Source organism: Papio anubis, chromosome 7, assembly GCF_008728515.1.
Source record: "Papio anubis isolate 15944 chromosome 7, Panubis1.0, whole genome shotgun sequence".
In the NCBI taxonomy this organism is placed as follows: domain Eukaryota; kingdom Metazoa; phylum Chordata; class Mammalia; order Primates; family Cercopithecidae; genus Papio; species Papio anubis.
Window position 1 is genome coordinate 78070275 of NC_044982.1, and position 25953 is coordinate 78096227.

The window sequence follows — 25953 nt, forward strand, 5'->3', positions numbered from 1 at the left end:
TTTTATTTTCTGGAGCAATTTCAGGTTCACAGGAAAATTAATCATATTCTCCAATCACCTCCACCAATAACCTTCCCACTGTTAACATCCTACACTATAGCGGCACATTTATCACAATTAATGAACCTACATTGACAAATTATTATCATCCAAAGTCCATAGTTTATGGTAGAGTTTACTCTTTGTGTACATTCTATGAGCTTCAATTAATGTACAATGACATATATCTGCCATTATATCATCATGCATAGTACCTTTACTGCCTCAAAATCCTCTGTGCTCTGTATATTCACCCCTCCCTCCTTGCTAAGACCATGCAACCACTGATCTTTCTTCTGTCTCCACAGTTTTGTCTTTTTCAGATGTCATATAGTTGGAATAATACAATATATAGGCTTTTTAGACTGGCTTTTTTCATTTAGCAGTATGTATTTAAGTCTCCTCTGTATTTTCTCATGTCCTGAAAGCTCATTATCTTTATAGTGCTGAATAATATCCCATTGTCTAATGGACCATAGCTTATTTAAGCACTCACCTACTGAGAGGCACCTTGGTTGCTTAAAAGTTTTGGCAATTTTGAATCAAGCTATGAATATGTGTTTGCAGGTTTTTGTGTGAACATGAGTTTTCAGCTCCTTTAGATAAACACCAAGGAGTTTAGATAAATAAATATCAAGTGCTGGATCACAGAGTAAGAGTCTGCTCAGTTTTGTAAAATAATTTTCAAACTGTCTTCCAAAGTGGCTGTACCGTTTTGCATTTTCACCAGCAATGAATGAAAGCTCCTGTTGTTCCACATCAACTTTGGCATTTAAGGTTTTCAGTTTTGAATTCTTGCCATTCCAATAGGCATGTAATGGTATCTCATTTTTGTTGTAATTTGTAATTTCCTAGTGACATATGGTGTTGAACATCTTTTTATATGCTTACTTGTTATACGTATATCTTCTTTTGTGTGGTGTCTATTCAAGTTTTTGCCTGTTTTAAAATTGGGTGACATATCTTATTATTGCTGAGTTTTTTGAATTTTTTCTTTAGTTCAGATAGCTGCCCTTTATCAGATGTGCTCTTTGCAAATATTTCCTTCAAGTCTGTAGCTTGTTTTCTCTATCTTTTGATTTGTGTGTGTTTACAATGCATATTATAAAGACATTTCTGACATTATATAGCACGTATAATTTTCTTTATTTTTGAGAGGAAGAATCATTACACTATAAAGTGGTCTGGAAAATTACATTTTGTGTGTTAATGTATTCAAGCAGCAATTTTGAGAAAATACATATAACATCTAAATTATATTTAAAATTTAATATTTTCTTAATTCTTGAAAACTAGTGAATATATAGAATTCAAGCAAATAAAAGTACTACATATCAGAATTAAAGTAGCTATTAAAATAATAAGAAAGATGATACTTTTAAAATGTAGAATATATTTAAATTAAGTTACAATGAGGAAAATAAAGTATCAATGCAAACGAGAGAAAAAATGTGTTCAGGTAGTCAATGGAAGGATATTTGAAAACTGCTTTTATTTGTGAAAATGTATGGGGCATGTGATACATTTTTTACAGGTATATAATGCATGGTGATTACGTTGGGATATTTAGGGTGCCTATACCCTGAGTACAATACATGTTTTAAGTATAGTCTTCCTACTCTGCTATCAAACAGTGAATTTGTTCCTTCTAGTTCACTGTGTAGTTTTATCCTTTAGCCCACTTCTCTTGATTTCCCCCCATCTCAACTCACCCTTCCCAGTCTTTGTTATCTATTTTCACACACCATATGTCTATGTGTTTAAATTTTTAAACACCCACATATAAGTGAGAACATAAGATATTTGGCTTTTCTTGCTTGGCTTATTTTACTTAAGATAATGATTTCTAATTCCAGCCGGGTTGCTTCAAATGACAGGATGTCATTCTTTTTTATGGCTGAATAGTATTCCATTATGTATCTATACCATGTTTTCTTCATGCATTTCTCCACTGATGGATACTTAGTTTGGTTCCTTATCTTTGCTATTGTGAAGAGTGTCGTAGTAAATATGAAAGTGCCGCTATAACTTTGATATATTGATTTATTTTCCTTTGGGTAGATATCTAGCAGTGGAATTGCGAGATCAAATGAAAATTGTGTTTCAGTTTTTCGCAAAATTTCATACCATTTCTGTAGGGGCTGTACTAGCTTGCATTCTCTCTAATGGTATATAACAATTTCCTTTACTCTGCATCCTCACCAAGATATCTGATAACTTTCAAGTCTCCTTTTTCTTGGATAATTATTTCCACCCTCACCAAAACTTATTGGAGTTTCCAATGAATTATATTAGATAAGCAGCAGGTCTAATCCTTATCTTGCTCACTTTCTAAGGCACCAATTTATAGAGAACTAACAAAAGGAAAGACACTAGATGAAAAAGAAATAATATATGTTAGACCATCATAAACCACTGAAGCTTGAATATATGGATAAAACTGCAGAACAAAATACTAACCCATTTTATGCATCTAAAAGAACATTGTAAAATAAAAAGGAAATATTAGATTCAAAGGTTATACTCAGCATAATAATGTGAAACACAGTGTAATCTCCATGAAAGCCTTGGAATAATAAACTAACAGTTATTCCCATTACTATTGTCGACATCTCATTAATTGCATATCTTGATATCCCTTAGAAAAGGTGAAAATCCCCTGACAATACCTTGGCAATGAGTAAGTGCAGCCAACCCCGAAGGAATTAAGATAAGATGAGAAAAGGTTACAAGAATAGATCTCTTGAGCCCAACTGAAAAACTAAATTCATTTACTGAGCTGCAATAAGCTTACAGGAATAAACAAAGCAATCTGAAAAGCAGAATAAAAAAATCTGGAGACATAAAAGTCAAGATGACACAGAAATTCCCTGAGCTATGAAACAAATTTCCTACACATTCTGTCATTGATGGGTACAAGGAATTCCGTTTGAAAAAGTGTATTAGCTTTGTTTACACTCGTGGTGCCAAAGTCACTTTTCTATAGGGAGGCTTATCACCAATGATGGGGCAAAAAGTGAATCTGCCTATTAAAAAATAATAACTACACTGAGTTTATACAAATATATTCATTTTCACTTTGTAGAAGTATAATCATTACTAAGTAAAATGTATACATGTTATTCAAGCATAGATCACATATGTATATAAAGTGTATACTTTATGCATACACGTATATGTGTGTGTGTACATACACAGTATTATTTCTCTATGATAAGGAAACTGAAATTTCCATTTTCTTTAGGAATCTATTGTATATGAAGCCTGAGCACTTTTGGAATTTAGGACTGAGACTATAGCGTCAAATAGTCAAGGAGTACGATGAGAGCTGGGGTAAGAATATTCAGATTATTTAATGGGTTATTCTCTACCACTTTCGGAAAAGAAGTAATCAAAGAGATTTGTATGTGAGAAAATGTATAATACAGATCCTACTGAGCAAAAATAAATCACCCAATTTTCAGCAGTGACCTAGTCATTTTCAAAATAGTAGTGTTATGCCTCGGTAATACTTAGAAAGGCAGCTACTGTTCAATAGTATCAAAACAGTACTATTAGTTGAAATCACTTTAATTGTGAAAAATTATATAAATCCAGAGATTTTCTTTGAAATATAGTTCCATGTGTGTAGGTTTTAAAAGACTGGGTTCCTGTGTGACTCAAGTATAAAAGCAAATGCATATCAGATTTTACAATTCACATATTCTTATAAAGATGGATAGAAATTAATGCTTTATGTAAAATGTATTACGTTTTATTTTTCATAGATAGGAATATTTTTGTAAAGTGAGTTTTCACATCTTCATTTTTTAAAATACATCTAATTGTTCACGGAATTTTAAAGAATTTAGCACGCCAGACATTCTGCTACATAATCTCTTTCATTATTTTTTTCCAAACACTGCTGCATTTTCTAATTATAATATGTCTGACAAACTTGTGCATCACTGCAGTGCCTACAGGACCTTAGCAACATGCATTGGACACTGCTGGACGGCAGATCCTGAAGGTGCTCAGTGATGACTTCTTGATTCAAATGGTAGGAAAAACTTTAGAAAAAAGACCTATAACCACAATTGTGTTCATAACAATTACAATAATGATCTTCACTATTAGACCTATGTACTAAAAATGATCATAATCTGCCTCTTCTAACAACTGAAGTCAGTGGACCTGTTTTGCTTTTCTTTATAGCTCCATGAAGTTCGTAAAACCATGCCTTAAGAGATTTATGAAGCAATGTGGGATCTGGCTTTAAGTCTTACGTTATGATCATCTGCTTGGTCCTCTGGTCTCTAGATTGTACTGTGGTTCCGGAGTCCTTTATTGTTCTATTTGGTTTTACTCCCATTCTAGTTCTGTAAGAATTGAGAACTCTGCCTTGTTTCCTTGAAGCTACTTTACAGGTAGAACCCATTCTTGAACTTTAGCCTAGCAGCTGGACCATTGTTAGTCACTGAGTCAATATTTTATGTCTAAATCAATACATTTTTCAATCTCTAAGTAGGATTTGTTCTTAAAATTTCCTTGGTTCCGTAACAGATTCTCCCTTCATATTTTCTTAAAAAAAATCTTTCAGGCTAAATACTAATCTGTTGTAATACCCTTGGAACACTATATTGTGCCTGACTGGAGCAGATGACCTTGAATTATGACTGAGTTTGTTAGCTCAGAGCTTTGCCTCCCCAGGGAGCAAGTCTCATTTCAGATTTTATTTAGCAGGTAGTCTTTTCTTTTCAACTGCAGGTAGTGGAATTATGACTGAATCCATGCTGAGATAATTTCCTCAGTCTCAGCATAATTTGGGCTTGAATTAAGGTTAACAATCATCCATCCTTAGCCAGATTTCTGTCACAACTCCTAAGTTGCCTACTTAGAACTCAAAGCTGTCTGGCTAATTCCTAAGTATGAACCTTGAAGAAGCCAACCATTTGCTAACCAGCATTCCAAATCAGATTCTTAGACATCTACTTTTAAAGTTGCTGCCATCTCACAGCAACTCTGCTACTGTTGATTTATTTTCACAGTCCTAACTTGCTTAGATCTTATCTGAATCTCACCTTTATTTCACTCCGGTCTTCTAACCAGATCCCTCTAGGGCCCATTAGTTATCCTAAGATTTTAACTTGTCCATTTTGAAGACGAAGGACTGCTTCAGCTATGGTATGCCTACCTACCTCCAACAAGTCATTGCCTACACTGCTTTACTGACCAGATTGCCATGTCTTATAAAGATTCCACCAGGAATTCAGAAGTATCGATTTAGCAACAGAGCTGGAGGGCTATTGCAAAGATTACAATTCATACCTCTGAAGCTAACAGATCTTAACATGAATCCAAAATACTGACACCCTCCGGCTTTGCCTGTGGAGTGAGTGAGGAAGGTGTAGCAGAGGTGCAGTAGCCATAAGGAAGAGAAAAGAAGGTCCTCTATTTTGTACTTTCTCTCCTCCCCACTCTCCCATTTCTCTCATTATACACCATCTTACTATTACCACCCAGCCACTAGGATGAGAGGTGTGAAATAAGATTGTACTCAATGCTGGAATAGTTGGTTATCAGTGATGAAGTCTAGAGGTGGCTCTCCATGAAGGGCTTATTGTAGCTAGGACACATAGCAGCACAACTATGGAAGCAGTAAAGGAATGGCACAGACAGCAGTTCTAGGAAGCTGCTGAATTTGAAGCGTGTGAATATTCTTTTTAGCTCTGCACTATCATTCACCAAATCATTTGCCAGATGATAAGAAAAATTAATCGCTTTGGGCTCATGTGGCTTCAAGTACAAAATAAAATGTAGAGTTGAGGTTACTGAAAGCAACTATGAGAGGATTTTATAACATTATATTTTAACCCAAAAACATTAAGACTGATCTTAGGTGGTATCAGCAAGAAGACTTCTAGTAACCCTCCATGGCAACAATAATTTGCAACCATCTATAGACAAAAGTGCCTCTATGGAAGCTTTGAGATCCTGATAAGAGGCTGAGAAACATGGGTAGAATCCAAGACTGAGGAAGGTTATTTGAGAAGTCAGGCTCATACCAGGTAGTAGGCTTGCCAACAGTGGTCCTGGCTAGAAACCTGGAAGCAACCCATCTCCCGATGGACTCAGCTCCAGTTCCCATTTGGTTGTGATCCTACAGCTACCCCTTATCCACCAAGGGACCCGGGAGAAGCAACACCCATCTGTATCCTGGTAACTGGCCCATAGGCTGTAGACTTAACTGTGAATCCTGAAGTGACCTTGTAACTGATATCCAGCCCTGCTCTATCACCAGTTCAAAGTCATCCTGCCTACACAGGGGCAGCCAGACATACCCCTTCATGATGCTGGTAACAGGCTCATTGGCTGTGTACTGGACTGCAGATCCTGAAGCAGCCCTGTGTCCTGGCCCTAATAGCCACATGACTCATCTCCAGCCATTCGATATTACTATAAGTGTAAATGAATAATATTATCCAATCAAAAGACATATAGAGTGGCTAAATAATAAAAACAAAACAAACAAAATTATATTCTGCCTACAAGAGATGCACTTCAGCTTCAAGGACTCACATAAGCTGAAAGCAAAATGATGGAAAAGATATTCCACACAAATGGTAACCAAAAGAGAGGAGGAATAGCTATACTTATATCAGATAAATAAATTTGTCAAAACTGTGATAAGAGACAAATAAGGTTATAATTATATAATAAAAATGTCAATTCATCAAGAGGATGTAAAAATTATAAATAAATATGTATCCAACATTAGCAACCTTAAATTTTATATGAAGCAAATGTTAACAGAACTGAAGGGAGAAATAGAAACAATAATAGTATGGGACTTCAATACCCTACTTTCTCTCTTGCTTTTCTTTTTCCTTTTTGAGACAGGGTCTTACCCTGTCACCCAGGCTGTAATGCAGTGGCACGAACAGAGCTCACTGCAACTTTGACCATCTGGGCCCAAGTGATCCTCCCACTTCAGCTTCTGAGGTGGAAGCTTATTGTGCACCACCACACCTGGCTAATTTTTTCATTTTTTGTAGAGATGGGATCTCACTATGTTGCCCAGTCTGATCTTGAACTCCTGATGTCAAGCGATCTGCCCACCTTAGCCTCCCAAAGTGCTGGGATTACATGCATGAGCTCACTTTCAACAATATATAGATCATCTAGACAGAAAGTTAATAGGGAAAGTTAGACTTGAACTAACTTTAGACCAAATGGATTTGATAAACATACACATCACATTTCATCCAACAGCAGCAGGATATACATTTTTTCTCAAGCAGACACAAAACATTCTCCAGGATAGATTATGTTAGGCCACAGAACATGCCTTAACAAATTAAAAAATTAACATCATATCAAGTATAGTTTCTGACTATAATAGCATTTAACTAGAAATCAATAATGAATAAAATTGGAAAACATATAAACATATAGAAATTAAGGAACATCCTTCTGTATGACTGATGAGACAAAGAATAAATGAGTAGGGAAATAAATACACTGAGACAAATAAATATGGAAACACAACATACAAAGCTTATGGAATAGCAAAAGCATGTTTAAGAGGGAGGTTTATACTTATAAATGGATACATTAAAAAATACCTCAAACAACCTAACTTTAGTCTTAAGAAACTAGAACAAAGAACACACTAAGCTCAAAGTTAGCAGAAGGTAAAGAATAACAAAGATTAAAACAGGAATAAATGAAATAGGCACTGAAATCTTTAGCTAGACCAAGGAAGGAGTGAAGGTTAAAATAAAATAAAGTATAAAATGAAAGAGGAGGCATTTTTGTGATACCACAGAAATACAAAGACTCATAAGAGATTACTGTGAACAATTATATGCTGACAAATTGCATAAACTGGATCAAATGGATCAATCCCTTGAAATATATAGCCTACAAACACTGAATCATGAAGAAATATAAAATCTGCATGGAATAATAACAGAAAATGAAATCAGTAATAAAAAATCTCCCAACAAAGCAAAGCCCAGGGCCAGATGCCTTCACTGGTGAATTCTACCAAACATTTTAAAAATAAGTAATATTAACCCTCCTTAACAAAATAAAATTACAGACCATGATGTCTGATGAACACAGATGAAAAAATCCTCAACAAAATACTAGCAAATCAAATCCAACAGCACATTAAAAGGATCATACAACATGATCAAGCAGGATTTATCCTTGGTATTCAAGGACGGTTTCATATACACAAATCAATAAATGTAAATCATCAAATTAATAGAATGAATGATAAAAATTATATAATCATCTCAATAGATCCAGAAAAACAATTTGACAAAATTCTACATACTTTTATATTGAAAGCTCTCCACAAATTAGGTATAGAAGGAAGGTACCTCAACATAATGAAGGTTCTGTCTGAGAAACCTACAACTAACATCATGCTCAATGGTTCCACTAAGACCTGGAACAAGACAAGAATGCTCACTCTTGTTGCTTCTATTCGGTATAGTATTGACGGTCTTAGCCAGAGCAATTAGGTAAGAAAAAAAATAAAGGTGTTCAAATAAAAAAGAAAGAAGTAAAATTATCTTTCTTTGCAGGTTATATCATCTTATATAGAGAGAAACCTAAAGACTTCACCAAAATACTGTTAAAACTAATAGACATTTCAGTAAAGTTGGAGGATATAAAATCAACCTACAAAAATCAGTTGCATTTCCACACTCCAGCAAAAACCTATCCAAAAAGGAAATTAAGAATACCATCCCATTCACAATAGCAACAAAAATAATAAAATACTTGGGAATAAATTTAACCAAGGAGGTGAAAGACTTGGGCACTGAAAACTATAAAATATTGTTAACAAGTTGAAGAAGACACAAATAAATAAAAAGATATCTTGTGTTCTTCAATTAGAAGAAGTAATATTGTCACAATGTCTATACCACCAAAAGTGTTTTGCAGATTTAATACAGTGTCTATTAAAATCTCAATTGCATTTTATTCACAGAAATAGAAAAGAAATCCTGAAATTCATGTGTAACCACAAAAAAACTTTTAACAACTAAAGCAATCTGGATCAAGAAGTACAAACCTGGAGGCATTATAATTTCTGATTTCAAAATGTATTACAAAGCTATAGTCACCAAATGACATGGTATGGCATTAAAAAGGCAGACACATTGTCAAGCTGAACAGAACAGACAGCCCAGAAATAAACTCACATATATGAGGTCAACTAATTTCCCACGAACTTGCCAAAAATACCAATAGTGAAAGGAAAGTATCTCCAATAAATGATGTTGGGAAAATTGAATATACACATACAAAAGAATGAAGCTGGACCTTATCTTACACCATACACAAAAATTAATTCAAAATTGATTAAAGACCTAAAGATAAAACTGAAACTGTACAACTCTTAGAAGAAAACATGGGGTGAAAGTTCCTTGACACTGATTTTGGCAATGACTTTTTGGGATATGACATCAAAAGCACAGGCAGTAAAAGCAAAAATAAACAAATGGGACTATATGAAACAAAATAGTTTCTGAAAAGCAAAAGAAACTCAATCTAATGAAAAGGCAATCTATGGAATAAAAAATTTGCAAACTGTATCTCTAATAAAAAATTTGATAGTCAAAATGTATAAGAAACATATAAATTCATAGCAAAAACCAAGTAACATGATTAAAAAATGGGCAAAGGACTTGAACAGACATTTTTACAAAGATGATAGAAAAATGGCTTTTGGGTAATGAATGGGTTCTCAACATCACTAATTATCAAGGAAATACAAATCTACACTACAATGAGCTATCAGTTCACATCTGTTAGGATAGTTATTAAAAATATAAGAAGTAAGTGTTGGTGGATATGTGGAGAAAAGGGAACACGTGTACACTGTTGGTGGAAGTGTATATTGGACAGTCATTATGGAAATCAGTATGGAGAATTTAATAGTAGCGCATACATATAATTTTGCAATCTCACTTCTTGGTATATTTCCGAAGGAAATAATATCACTATCTGAAAAGGTTCTGTGTATTTGCAGATTCACTGAAGAGTTATTCACAATAATCAAGATACAGAAATAATATATGAGTCTGTCTACTGATGAATGGATAAAGAATATATATATATATATGCGTGTGTGTATGTGTGTGTATGTATGAATATATTTATATATAGATATATGTATGTGTGTATGCACCTATATATGTACACACTATATGCATATATATATATACACACACTCACGCATACACACACACAAAGTAGAAAATTATTTAGCCTTAACAAAGAGGCAAATCTTGTCATTTATGACAACATGGACGACTCTGGAGGACATTAAACTAAGGGTAATAAGTTTGACACAGAAAGACGATATATGATTTTACATATATGTGGAAGCTAAAAAAGTCAAACTAATAGAAGTAGGGAATAGAAAGGTGGCTGCCAGTAGCTTGGGGGGATGAGGAGTGGAAAGACATTAGTCAAAAGGTATAAACATTTATTATAAAATAAGTAAGTGCTGGAGACCTAATGTACAACATGGTGACTATAGTTAATACTAATGTATTGTAGACTTGAAATTTGCAAAGAGAGTAGATTTAACATGCTCTCTCCACACAGACACAATGGTAAGTATGTGAGGTAGTGGATATATTAATTAGTTTGAGTATTTCAAAAATTTCACAATATACATGTATATTACAGTATGTTTTACATGTTAAAGATATACAATTTGTATATGTTAATCATATCTTAATAGGCCTAAAAATACTGGTATTATTTAAATTTATTAATTAAATCTAGGAAACTATTTTCTAAAGGATGAGCTATGTTTTCTTTCTGCAAATATGGGAAATAGTAATGGGGGAGGTAGATTGATTTTGCTCCCTGCTCCCAGTGTTGCAAAGGGATAGAGAATTAATTAACTAAAGCCTACACAAAGGGGTGCCTAATATACTCCCAACCTCACTTTTACTCTCAGTAGTCATATATATAAAACTTGGAAATGGGCACAAGAAAGTTGGTCTAGCTGGCAGTTCTTGATTAATTTGGTGGATTTGGTGAATATGTGGGCTTTAACATCAGTGGCTAATTTGAATATGTTTGAGAAAACTTTAGGAAGTATATGCATTCAGTTACCTTCTGTTAGTTACATCAGGTTTTTAATGTGCTTTTCTCCAACAATAATAGTTTTTGATAATACAAATAATTCAGGCATTAGATTCATGTACGTGTAATATATTAATAAAAACAACTAAATAATTCTTAAATTACATTTAGTGTTATCTTTTGAAGTCTTTAGGGAAATATGTTCAAAATAAGGCTAATCATTTTTATCTCAACATTCAACTATGAAATATTGTATTTGATAACCTAAAACAAATCATTTCAGTATCGGCTGCTTTAGTGGTTGTTACAAGCTTCCATCTGGTGAAACAGCAGCCCCAACTGGACAGATGTTTTAAATTTCTCATCAGGGAACAATAATCTTAATATCCACGTCACAGCTACTTGGCATGGAGCAAGTGTTATCTTTGGCTAGATTCTTTCATGTCCATCTGCTAGGCTGGCCAGTTGCCTGCTCACAAGTTGGTCAAGTCTTTGCCACGAGACATAGGTTTCAACTTTGAGAGCATTTACATGGAAACCTTGAATTTGAGTAAAAGAAAACATCATCCCAATACTGGGCCATTTTCTATTAAGTGGTATCATATATTTTCATCCTCTATTTTAACTTAGATTCATTCTATGGGTATATATTTCTTTACGTACTTTTCTTCCCATTTGAAAACATGATCAAGCCTATTTTTGAACTTAATGTCTCTAACCACAGTATCAATAAGCAATTTAAGAATGAATAACCTATCCATTTGGAGGTTACTGTTTTCATTAGGAAGTCATTTACAGAAGCTATGCCTATGAAATTGACCAATCTACCAACTAGCCACGCATAAAGTAATAACTTCCTGTTTCAAATGTCAGTAATTTAACAATACCTAGATGCTCTTACATATTAAACTAACAGGAAGCAATACCTTTGTGTAGTAAGAAAAGTAATTGTTGTAAAGTTCATAAATTTGGCTTACAGCTCATGAGTTTTGGAAATACCATAAAATTTTCATTGTGAATCTAATTATTTAAGACAGAATTTGAAGAAGCTCGATTATCTAATTTTCATTCCAAAGTGAATTACAACATACAAATTAGAAACTCAGAATAAAGGTAAGGTAGAACAAAGGGTATTAGTTCTTCTGTTTTTACCATTGAGACTGGCAAAGATGTGAAAAGAAGCTGGATGCAGATCTATCCAATATCACTCCTATTGTCTCATAGTCCAAACAGCTCTATTATGCTCTTGATCATCCAAAGGATATATTTGATAGCCTTCTTTTCTTCTCAAGCTTGTATGGGGGTAACTAAGGTCTTGAAAATATGTACAAGGCACAAATGGGAAGAAAAATAACATTTAAAACTCAAGAATGAATGCCTTATTCTTATAATGGAAGTACGTATTGTATTTGTGGTATTTTAAAACTAAACTCTTCATATTGTAACTAATACAATATTAGTTAATCAGAATTCTTAAGGAATAAAACATTCTTTGCAATTTCGTTTTCTGGTGAGTTGAGGGCTTTCTAACGGAAACTCTTCATGTTTTAAATGTTCCAAAATGTTATTATTCTACTTTTTGCCTTAATAAGAGTAAAGTGAAGATGATGTAAGCATTCTCTAATTTGGGAGGAGGTTATAGAACAGCCTGGTTCTTAATTTAAATTACCGTTATAACATATGTGGAGTAGATAAATGATTCATTTTAATTTGAACTAAATCTTAAACGGTCACATTTTTTGCTAGATTTTAAGTTTATCTTATACCTATTTTTCTTTTAAATATTTTGCAAATATGACTTGATGTTCTAATTCTGTTTAACTGAGTTATCACTGAACTTTTCATAGAAATGTCATTGAGACTGTTAAATTTAAAGAAATAACTTTCCTTTTACCTTTCAAAATATTTTTATATGCCAATGTAATCCATTCTACTTCGTCTTAAAATGTATAAACACTCAAAATAGAAAATTTTCAAATAGGCTTTAGAGGACCATGTAAGATTCAATCTAGTTTAAAAACAATTTTAATATAGTAATAATTAAGATGGAAGTGTAAAGGAATCTGTTTCGTTTAAACTGTTTAACAAAAATATATTCTCCAGAATTTTAAGGCAACATTATTACTAGTCATTTTTTATAATAATGCCATATTATGTATTTAGGAAGATATTTGACAATTCCTTGTGCCATTTGCTGAGAAAAATGTGAATTGATAAAATAGAATGCTATATATATTTTAAAAAATATTTGCCTGTCAGTAACTTAGACATTTCTCTATATAGGGAACTAATTAAATACTGAAATAAAAAGCACATGCTCTAATACACGTAGAATGAATATTTTAGTTCTGGATGAAAAATAAGATTCTCTGAAAAATATGACAGGATTTTGAGGAGAAAAAAAGTACACCTCTTATTTAAAGGTGAAAAATTGTTGTTTATTAAACAGATTGCATATAGACAAAAAAAAAAAAGCTGCCTTATATGCCAGCTTTCTATCTATAAGTAGTAACACATTCACCTAAGAATAATAAATTTTATTTTTTAAATAATATTCTCCCCAAATCCATTGTGTCAATAATTTCAGGTTCCATTATGAGTAATTTATTCTACAAATTATGAATTATCCCTCTGATAATTGTTGGGTCCTTCATAGAGATGTAAAAAATTTGTTTTCATTGTTCTTCCTAAAAAGATTTTAGTATTTAAAGTCCTGCATTATTACATGACCCTTCAACATTTTCTTCATTCAGCTAAAGATTCTAGTTTTATTCTGTGTTGTTTGTTTTTATGAATGTTATTTTCTTTCTCTCAGTTTATTTTCTATTCTGTAATTTTCATAATATCCCTTTGGTTACAAGCTTGAGAACTAGATGCAGGTTTCCACTGATGATCAAAAGTCATTTTGTTATCACTTTGACTCCAGATATTACACTGTTGTGTGTGCAGGCAATTAGCTTGAAATTTAATTAGCTAACTTTTTATCAGGGAAGTGGTTGAAAATGGCAAAGGAAAAGGTTGCCATGTAAATTTCAATTGTTAATGGGGACAAATAACAGACAAAAATGGATGGTGCTTCCTAAAGTTTGAATTCATTTTAAAAATTAGTATTATCCAAGACATTTTTGAATAAAATGAAAAGTAAATACAAAGCTTTTCCAGAGGCTATCAGTGCTTTATTTTAGGGGGGTGGTGATGGTGGATAAATTTAGTTTATTTATTTCACGAGTAGCTAATGATTATAAGGAATTAACTAACTTTCTTTAAGACATATGCCAGAAATGACATGTTCATGAGGAAATGAAAATTTCTTTTGTTTGAATCTTTAATTTGGTTTAGTTTAGCTTAGTTTAAGGTTGAGATATGATAATCATTCTTTATAGTTATATGACATCCATGAATAATTAGAAAGATGAAAAATTAAATGTCTATGTACACAATACTAATATCTAGCTTGCATATTGTATATTATATATTTTACTCAAGTAACTACACACATTCATTCATAAGATGGTGTTTACATGGTAGTATGAGTTTTGACTCTCAGTTCTTTTACTCCAGTGACACTGCTGAACAAGATTGACATATGACAGGTCTGAAAAAGTCTACTCCCCTAAACAAAACCATGCATTTTATGTGTTAGCCATGCATTTTATATGTCAACAAAGCAGTTGTATGTGTCTCAGATCTGTTGTTTTCTACCACACGGAGCAACTGATTGATCATCCTCAATACAAATGACAAGAGGAACAAGTAAAAGTTATATCCTTATCTCATGGTCACTGTCAAAGAAACTTGTGCCTAAAATTTCTGTTTGTTGATACCAAATGCAAAGGTATTATTATGAGACTACATGTGGCAGCATTGATAGCTGTTAGTGCTGATGGCTGTGGAACAGTATTTGTTCTAGGTTAGCAATATGGGAATGCCTTGTCAGTGGAAGCTGAGTCATGGTGCTTTTCAGAATAAGTGTAGCTTCCTGCATTGTAAGGCATAAAATAGTTCAACAAATTTTAGCTATTCTCTTACAATTCTGCCTCATAAGGGTAGCATCTTTGTCTATTCAATTGTACAAAGAAAGTAGAAGTACGCTATAAATATTGGATACATAAATAAATCGTATGTATTAAACCCTTCAAAAATATCACTTAAACACAATGTTTCTACCTAATATGCCATTTGTGGAATATAAATTTGACTATGTATGCAAGAATATGCCAAATAGCACTTCTATTTCTCTTTTTGCTGTGGTCCCAAGAAAATAGACAGGCTAACTATCCTTATATTCCAATTAAGATGCTAGATCATATAAGCAAGAGTAGTAGAAGAGGTCTTCCAAAATTTTAACCATTAACTGAGAGTGTATCTTCAGCATACAAGAGACTGAGAGAAGAGTTGGAAAGTTGAGATTTTTTTAGAGGGATTTGTGCTATAGATCTCCTACATCCTAATGTATCCACGGTATAGTGGAGCAGTGACAGATGCTTTCTTCTCAATTCAAATCAAGATAGCAGAACATTAGTGGGATTACTTGAACAGCTGATGTAGCCTCTGGAATTTGGGGCACAACAGATGGACTAGCCAATGACACATGCTGGACAAAATATCTGCAGGTGAGTAGCTGACTAAAGTGGTCTGTGGTAGACAAATAGAGGGGTGCGTTTGGAAAGTTATTGCATTCTTACGGTTACGAGGTCAAATATATTTGCTTGTGTTGATGAAATATGGACCAAGCAAGCAATACGTTCAGTCTCAGGTCATTATAATTGGTCCATAAAAGGGTGAAAAAAGAAGGGGAATGAGAACAAGAAGGAAAGGGACTGGAATTAATCCTGGATGCCTAGAAGCTGTGTGAGGACTGTGTTGAAAAGATGCATTTTGCCCTGTATCAAGAAAGGTATGGTGAGAGATCCTTAGTTATATGCTCACTGAAAAACCCATAAAGACCCCAGGAGAGCAAAACTCAGCCTTAAACATCTACCAGGGACAGAGGAAGTTAATACAAAATTGCTTTACATTACAGATGCTTCCTGCCCTAATATTTATTTTCCTTCTCCCCATACACAACTCCTACTCTAGAGGGGGCAAGTATTAAGGCTTGCTAGCAGGAAGATGTAATGTCTACAAGGGCAACGGCTAGAAAATAAATATTCCAGTTTCAGGGACTCTTCTAAGTGCTGCACTCTCTCTCTTTCTAACTCACTTAACCCAGACAATAACCCAATATGAGTACCTATTTTCCCAAGATCATAGAGTTAGTAAATTTCAGAACTGGGATTCCTTCCCAGGTGTTCCCAGGTGATCTGATTCATATCAGTACCTTGCTAAAGTATCTCTGCTTGTAACACACATCTCAGTTCACCTCAATTACAACCCTAAGGAAGTAAAAGTTGATCTGTGCTCACTTTCTTCTGCAAATTCCACACCTGAAGCAGGTCAGAGCTGGAGTAGAGAAATGTGAATCTTAAATGGGAATTCAGAAGTTTGACTATTACATGGAATTTCAAGTCCTAACTATTTATGCGAGGTTATTTTTTTTATCAATAGAATTCACAGGCCAACTTTTTATTTACCAAGAGTTACCAGAAATGCCAATAGAACATGTCCACAATTTTATCCAAATGGCAGATAACCATTAACCCTAAAAATGGTTTTGCATGGGTATGTTGGTAGTTGTAGTGTATTTTCACACTGCTATACAGAACTACCTGAGACTTGGTAATTTATAAAGAAAAGAGGTATAATTGATTAACAGTTCCACATGGCTAAGGAGGCCTCAGGAAACTTACAATAATGGTGGAAGGCAAAGGGGAAGCAAGGTACATCTTACATGGCAGCAGGAGAGACAGCACCCCCACACCCCCAACCACACACATGCACACACACACACACAGAGGAACCACCACACACTTTTAAACCATTATGTCTCATGAGAACTCACTACTATAATGAGAACAGCGTGGGGAATACGACTCCCATGATCCAACCACCTCCCACCAGGTTCCTACCTTGACACATGGGGATTATAATTGGAGATGAGATTTGATTTGAGTGGGACACAGCCAAACCATATCAGTAGGCCAGGTAAGAATTAGCATTGCTTTCTGATTGCACATGAGAAGTTCCACTTGTTCATTGTGTCCATTACTCTAAGTATGTGTATATGTAAGTTGAATTATATATCCAAATTTGAGTAGCTAACTACAAACCAGGAAACTATTATGTATATTGACAATACAATTAAGTGATGGCTCTAAATGAAACAGATAAAACCAAGTGAGGTGGGAAGTTGGATTCCATTGCAGAGGTGGGGCTTGGACACTGGACCAGGTTGAGGACTAGCTGAAACAGAGAAAAGGCAAAATCCCCTCTCTGTGAGACACATCCACCAGTGTGCCATGTCAGTTTACCTTTGCCATGGCAACTCCCCAAGTTACTGCTGTTTTCCATGGCAATGATCTGATGATCTGAAAGTTACCACCCTTTTAAAGAAATCTTTGCATTATCTGTCCCTTACTTTGCATACAATTAAAGTGGGTATAAATATGACTGCAGAACTGTCTGCGAGTTGCTGCTACTCTGGGAACACTACCTGTTGGCCCTGCTTTGCAAGGAGCAGTACCTCTGCTACTACTGTATACTTCTTTAACTGTATACAGTTAAAGTTGCTGTCTAACATCACCAGCTCGCACTTGAATTCTTTCCTGGATGAAGCCGATAACTCTTCTGGCTAAGCCCCAGTTTTGGACCACGTCTGCCTTGCACCCTCTGGCTACCATTAAAGGATGAAGAAAGCCAGAGAGGTGGTAATTGGAGAGAGACAGAGATGTGGCAGTAGGTAGGACAGACAGACAGACAGTGAGAAGAGGCTAGACAGTGGTCAATGGGATGTGAGATAGTAAGAAGCAGCAATTGGCCAGAGAAAGCTAGAAGGTGATCAAAATCTGCAGAGTTATGCACTGAGATTGCAACAATAAGGAGCTACTAACACTACAGAGCTGTAACACTAGTCAAAGTCTCTTTTAAGAACCATCATCATTCCTGGTGGGCAGTGGAATCATAGCATTGCCACCTCATGTGGGAGCTGCTGCTCCTACCAGCAGGCAGGCAGGCAGCTGGTCTCCACACTGTCTCCCAACTCCCACTGTGGCTGTCAATCCCTCCCAAGCTGAGAAAACCTGCAGAGACCTTCACCTGGGTCCCATGTGGAAGATGGTCACCCTCATTTGGCTCCTGTGGATGGGTGAGTGTCCTCTCTGCTTTTCACTCTCCCACAATATTTCGTATGCTATAGAATAAAACCCTTCAGCTAAGTGCTCAATGTCCCCTATTGTTTGAGTGCCCCAAGGACATCCTTGTTTGTTTAAGATAGGACAATTTGTTGTCAGAAGTCCCTCATTGTGTTGACTCTGGAACAACAAAGCCACATTGTTCTGTGGTCCCAACCAGGCCTTTTGGGTTCACTGTGGTCCACACCTGTGTGCTCCAGAGTTTTCAGCATTTGGTTGGCTCCTGGACACTTCCAAGTTTCTGGCATGTGATGTGGGGACCCTCGGTTGCTACCCGGGTACTCCAGGGTTTTGGCATTTGGTATTGTTGGCTGCCTTCCCCCGTCCCCCTTATGCTTGGGGTTTTTGGCATTACCATTCCTTCTAGGACTGAGGGTTGAAGGCCTGCCCTAGGTGTCTCTTAGTCTTGTCTTTTCTTGTTTTCTGCTCTAAAGTTATTTTCTGTAACAGCACTACCTTTTCTTGTCACCTTCTACATTTTGCTTAATAAAAATATTTCTTTCGTCACACTTAGATCACTGGCAAAAGCTTATAATACACTTTAGTAACATCCTGTTACCTATATTTATATCTTCTCTGCAAGAAGTGAGAAGCTTAAGGGGAAAAATAGCAAGGGTGTAGTTGCTTTTCCTCTCACTAGACCTAGAAACACTTCTGTGTCCAGTAGATATCCTTGTTAGACACGGGGACAATGATGGGCATCCCAGGGGACTCATCACTAGGGTGTCCTTCAGGCTTTTGAAGCATATTCAAATTTGGCTTGAAGAAAATGAAACTCATTTTCTATTCCAACACTATTTAGGTTCAATACAAATTAGAAAACCAACAGATTTAGCCTAATCATTTTATTGGATGTATTTGCTAGGTGTATATACAAGTATTGTGATGTAGGCTGTGTCTAGCATGCTATCAAATTGGCTTATAAGTAAAAGAGTACTCATAAATTAACAAGACTAGTCTAAGCGTATCAGTTTGAAGAGAATGTTGTGTCTTCTAAAATTTAACTTTAAAATGATTACCTAGGTAAATCACTTATGTTCATTGGCTTTAAAATGGCTACAATGGCTTGAAATCATGACTAGTTTTGCATGGTGTCCTGGTTCTTGGAGATGGTATAGATAAAACTGTTCAAACTGAAAAAGTAAAATACATGTAAATGGAGTAGTTGTGTAACTATTGGGCTTTTTGTGTAGCTTAAAATCTTAAAATTGTGGAATGGTTCTCATCAGTAGACTGCTAGTGTCTAGTGGGCAGTTCAGGATTTCTTCCTTCCTAGGTTTATACAAAATGTGCCAAAGAAATGTATTCTTCATCAAGAAAAAAATAATTTGGAAGTTATTGAAGGGGAGATTCAAAATATGAGGGCACCACTGAGTAGAAAAAAGAGAGAAAAGATGTTAAGAATGTTATGGATAGAAAATGTTTTTTCTTTTCCTTTTTTATTTTTGGTAAGGAAGGATATAAAAAGAGAGTACTTCTGTATTGGAAAGAATCTTATAAATTCTTGTCTTAGAATAAAATAATTGGCTATTTAAGAAAAAGATAGTATCAGACAAGTCAAAAACTCCAAGCATGTTTTAGATGCTCTATGTACGTTGTTATAAGGTTCATCAAAGAGAATTTATGAAAGAAATTTTGTATGTGATTAAGCTAGAGGTGATTAAAAGAAAATTGTTTATAATAGACTTTCTAAGGAATGGTCTACATATTAAAACCAAATTTTCTTAGGGTATTAATTTACTAAATTATATGGATTGTCCCTGCACAAATCTCATGTCAAATTGTAATCCCCAGTGTTGGAGGTGGGTCCTGGTGGGAGGTGATTGTATCATGGGGGCGTTTTCTTATGAATTAACACCATTCCTCTTGGTGATGTTGTGATGATAGTGAATTCTTGTGAGATCTGGTCATTTATAAATGTGTGGCACCTCCTTCTTCTCTCTCTCTTGCTCTTTCTCTGGCCATGTAAAATGAGCCTGCTCCCACTTTGCCTTCTGTTATGAGTTAAAGCTCCCTGAGGCCTCCCCAGAAGCAGATGCTGCCATGCTTCCTATATAGCCTGTAGAATGGTGAGCCAATTAAAACTATTTTCTTCATAAATTACCCAGGCTCAGGTATTTCTTTATAGCAGTGCTAAAATGAATGAATTACCATTACCAGAAATTTTGCTTTTTCAATTCTGTAGTCATTTATTTTGAAAGCTTCTCAGATTTATGTAACTCATTTCTTTAGCTTTTTCATCGGCTCTTGTGAGTTTTTCTTCCAGATTCTGACTGTCGTTGTAGCCTGATGCTAAAGTGTTTTGTCTTAGAGGTCTGTGGGAGTAGTGTTTTCTCCCAAAATAGCTTAATTCTATGCTTTCTGTTTTTCTCAATTTGTAGTCTTATTTTGGTTTTTGGGTTTTGACTCTTATATTGCTTAGAAGAGTTTTAGGAGCTGGTGAGCACCTGCTCAATCCAAATCTCTGTGGCCCAGAGGGGGTCATCTGTTCAGTTTGTTGGAGAACTTTGGATTTTGATTTTTTGGTTTGTACTCAGAGTGTGCCAGAGGCAGTGTTGATCGCCAAGCTTTTTTTTTTTTTCCTGTGCCAATGCTTGGGTGGTGTATTGCCGGCCTTGAGTCCACTGTGTCCCTTGATGCGACTCCCATAGCTGAGGGACTTGGAGTCAGGGGACTTGTAACCAGTTGGATGTTCTGGGCCAGATGAGAGTGGAAGTGGGTAGGCACTGATTGGCCCTTGAATCCCTTTCGAGCAGTATGACAGTCAAAGACTAGGAGCTTGGAAATGGGGTTATAAAACGGACTTGTCTGTGGATTCTATGTGTTTAACTGTTGCGGTCTTCGTTTGTAGTAATTAGTTACACAAACCTTCCTCCTCCTCTTCGTAATTTAGGCTGGGTTCAGGAGGCCCTCCATATGAAAAGAAAACATTTCCCTTCCCCACAAAGGAAAAGAATAGCTTACCTGTTCATCCTGGAGATTTAGTCTTGCTAAAAACTTAAAAAGAAGAAACCCCTGAATATCAATTACATTCAAAATGGAAGAACCCTTATCAAGTATTGCTAAGAATCTCTTCTGCTGTTAAATGTCAGAAAATAACTATTGTGTACACCTAACAAGGATTAAACATGTTTCTTATGAGTTATAGGCACAAAGACAGGACACACCACAACCTACATATGTAAACCTCTGGAAGACTTCTGCTACCTATTTAAAAGAATCAACCCTCAACCAGAAGTGCTAGTGTGATGCTGTGGGTGGAAGTAAGAGCATTCATTTTTCTCTTCTTCCTGACTTCTTTTCTATGACTTTGGCCTGCTGCCTCCTTCTGGGAAACATCCTTTTCCCTTGTTGGGTGTAGAGGCCACTTTAAGGCCTAACCAGACACCATGCTGTCACTATTAATCCTGTTTACTTTCCTAATTACCCTGATCCAATGTGGGTGGGAATAAAACTCTATAGTAAATACTTCAAAAATCATAGCATCAGGGAATCATCTTCATAGTTGCTAGATTTGTCATCTACATTCCCAGGATAGAGAGTTCCATCTTCTGGCCTCTCCAGAAAATCGTATAGTGCTGTCCCCAGACCTTCTAACGAACCATAGTGATCCCGAAGTACCCAAACCCCTGTTTGTTAGGTAGAACTTTTCACCACTTAACGGATTTTACACAACCACACCACACACCTCACCACTATTACAACTGGACCTAGGAAGTTGGGTATCTAAAATCTAAATCTCCACTGCACTAATGATTCTATCTTTTGCACCTACTGCTGTGTTAATGACACAAAGCAGAAATTTCTCTGAAATGCTCTTACCCAAGTCTAGTTGACCAGTTCCTAAGGCTGCAGCAAGGCAAATGGTATTCCACGTGCAAGCGAGGAGACTATATATGGTGCCTTCTTCTGCATCAGAACAACAGCCTAGTCTCAGAAGATGAAAGTACTGCTCCCTTCTGAAAAAATAGATTGTTTGGCCCCTTCATTGGAATGGGGAAAGAACATCTCTGTAGACCTAACTTGGCAGCAATGGATAGACATTGTGCCATATAGGGCCTCTATTTGTGCCCCAACTGAGCTCATTGTTTATGTCCATAAATAGGAAGAAGTCATACCCCATAAACACACTTGACTCTTTGGAGAGCTGTCATAGGAGCAGCTTTCCCTTGTATATCAAAAACTTGCAACAGAGAGCAGGGTGCCATGGCTCATGCCTGTAATCCAAGCACTTTGGGAGGTCAAGGTGTGCAGATCACTTGAGGTCAAGAGTTTGAGAACAGTCTGATCAATATCGCAAAACTCCGCCTTTACTAAAAATACAAAAAGTAGCTGGGTGTGGTCATGCACTCCTGTAGTCCCAGCTACTTGCGAGGCAGAGAAATGAGAATCACTTGAATCTGGGAGGCAAAGGTTGCAGTGAGCCGAGATGGCACCACTACACTCCAGCCTGGGTAACAGAGCAAGATTCCATCTCAAAAAAACAAACAAACAAAACAAACCACATAACTTGGAATAGAGATAAAAGTGCATTGGCCACCCTTGCCCCTCTGGGGTTCTAGAAGACCCAGGAACACTAGAAATTAAGCAAGCAATATGTATTAGTCCATTTTCACACTGCTGATAAAGATATGTCTGAAACCAGGCAATTTACAAAAGAAAGAGGTTTATTGGATTTACAGTTCCACATGGCTGGGGAGGCCTCACAATCATGGTGGAAGGCAAGGAGGAGCCAGTCACATCTTATGTGGATGGTAGCAGGCAAAGAGAGAGCTTGTGCAGAGAAACTCCCATTTTTAAAACCGTCAGATCCCGTGAGATCCACTCACTGTCACGAGAACAACATAGGAAAGACCCGCCCCCATGATTCAATCATCTCCCACTGGGTCCCTCCCACAACACGTGGGAATTATGGGAGCTACACTATGAGATTTGGTTGAGGAAACAGCCAAACCATATCAGAATAGGATTAATTCTGGCAGGAACTGAGGCAGCCACAGCACCAGTGGCACACTGAGGCATTTGCCTATCATAAGCCAACCCTAAGAAAACTTAACTCAAACCCTGGAATCTTGAGCCACAAACACAGGTCAAGCATTAAAGAGAATTCAAGATCTCTGGACACTTCGGCAAATGTAGCTCTCGATAACGGATAGTGTTGGATTATTTACTACCTATATACATTGGATTCTGAGCAGTTATTGATAAAACTGCTGCACAACTCTGGACAGGTTGAAGTTGATATTCCAAAGATCTATAAGCAAGCTACCTTGTTACATAGCTGTGTCCAGGGAACTGACCCCAACTATATCTGGTCTACTATCAAAAGTGCCTTCCCAAATCTCACTTTTTTTTTTTTTTTCCTCTCCAGTACCTTTAATAGCTGTCTTGTTATTACTAATCTTTGGCCTTTGCTTCTTTAATCTCTTAATAAAATTCGTGTCATCTAGATTACAGTAGTTCCAGGTGAAGACAATGCTGGCATGAGGCTTCCAACCTATCCTGTCTAGTGACCCAGAGAATAAATATGGCCTGCCTCTGGGCCCCTTAGATCAGGTATCCAGAGACTTTTACTCCTTCAGTGCCAGGCAGAGCCTGTGCCTCTAAAATCAGTAGGAAGTAGTTACAGAAAATGAACCTGCACCCTTCTACAGATCCCTTAAGATTGAAGAAAAGTATCTAATTTCTAAGGGAGGAACGAGGAAAAAGGTGGGATTTGACTCCAGAGGAAGGGCTCAGACTCTAGACCAGATTCAGGATTAGCTAAAACAAGGAAGAGAGGAAAGCACCTCTCCACAAGACAAGCCCACTAGTGTGCCATGTCAGTTTACCACTGCCATGGCAGCTCTGCAAAGTTACCACTCCTTCCCATGAAAATGACCCAATGACCCAGAAGTTACCACCCTTTTTCTAGAATTTTCTGCATAATCTGCTCTTTCATTTGCCTCTAATTAAAAGTGGGTATAAATATGATTATAGAATTGCCTCTGAGCTGGTATTCTGGGCACACTGCCAGTGAGATAGCCTTGTTCCTCATGGAGCAGCATCTTTGCTGCTGCTGTGCATTGCTGCTTCAACAAAAGTTGCTAACACCACCAACTAACCCCTTGAATTATTTTCTGGGTGAAGCCAAAAACCTTTCCTGGCTAAGCTACAATTTTGGGCTTGCCTGTCTTGCATCAAAAGTAGCTACAAAAATAAGAGAATAAATAATTATTTAATAGGATAGAAGAAAAATTCTGTCTCATTAGTATTTAAATAAATGTATTCATCATTTTTTTCTGTCAAAATAGGTGATTAAATAAAGTTACTATTCACTATAATAGAGAATGTAGAGAGATGAAAAATCTCAAACATTAGTGTTGGGGCTGTAAATTAACACAGTTCTTTTGAAAACAAAATTTAAATATATATCAAGAACCTAAAAAGAAATTTGTATAGTTTGACATTATTCTAGCCTAAGGAGGCAGTGCTTAATATTTTAAATGAAGTTGCTGAGTTCTCATTTCATTATGATGTGTAATACTGAAAAATTGAAAGTAATAATTTGTAAAATGTCTAACAATAGGAAGTTGATTATGTATAAGTGTAAGCTTGCTACATAGACGACAATGCAGTCATTAAACAGCTGTTTAGAAGCTGGACATGGTGGATTGTGACTGTAATCCCAGTATTTTGGGAGGCTGAGGAGGGCAGATAGCTTGAGCCTGGGTATTCAAGACCAGTCTGAGCAAGATGGTGAAACCTCATCTCTACAAAATAATAATAAAAAAATAATAGTAGTAATAAATTAGCCAGGTATCATGGCGTGTGCCTTTGGTCCTTGCTACTCAGGAGACCACAGTAGGAGTATCTCTTGAGCCTGGGAGGCACAGGTTGCACTGAACTGGGACTAGGCCACTGCACTCCAGCCTGAGAAAATATACCCTATCTCAAAACGAAAACAAGAGCAAAAAAAAAAAAAAAAAAACCAACAAAAAAACCCCACAATCATTTAATGCCCAGGCCTATGTGGAAAATGCTAATGTTACAATACTATGTGAAACAAACAAAAAATAAGGAATTAAGGTATGACTTTTATATACCATGTAATTATAAATACATTTAATTCCTTTTTATGTTTTTTTGGTGGGGGGCATTAAAATTAGAGGTGCTCATACTTATTTTCTCCTAATTTTCTCGGCTAAATATATAATAACTATACAAACTTAAAGCTAGTTTTCCAACCTGGGGTTATGATATTGGCTTATAGTTTACAGAAAATGGTATAAAATATTATAAATTTTAGAAATAATACGTGAAAAAAGAACATGCTATAACAACGTTGAAAAACATGGGAATAATGCATTATTCCCTATATTACATAGTGCCATTTAACAGGGATGCATAAGAGAAAATGTTACTCAAGTCTCATTGTTATTAATAGTTCCACCCAGTACGTAATAAGTGTTAACCATCACATGCACACACATCTCTGTCTTTATTTGAATTCTAGAAGACTCAGATACATATCATTTTCAACCTA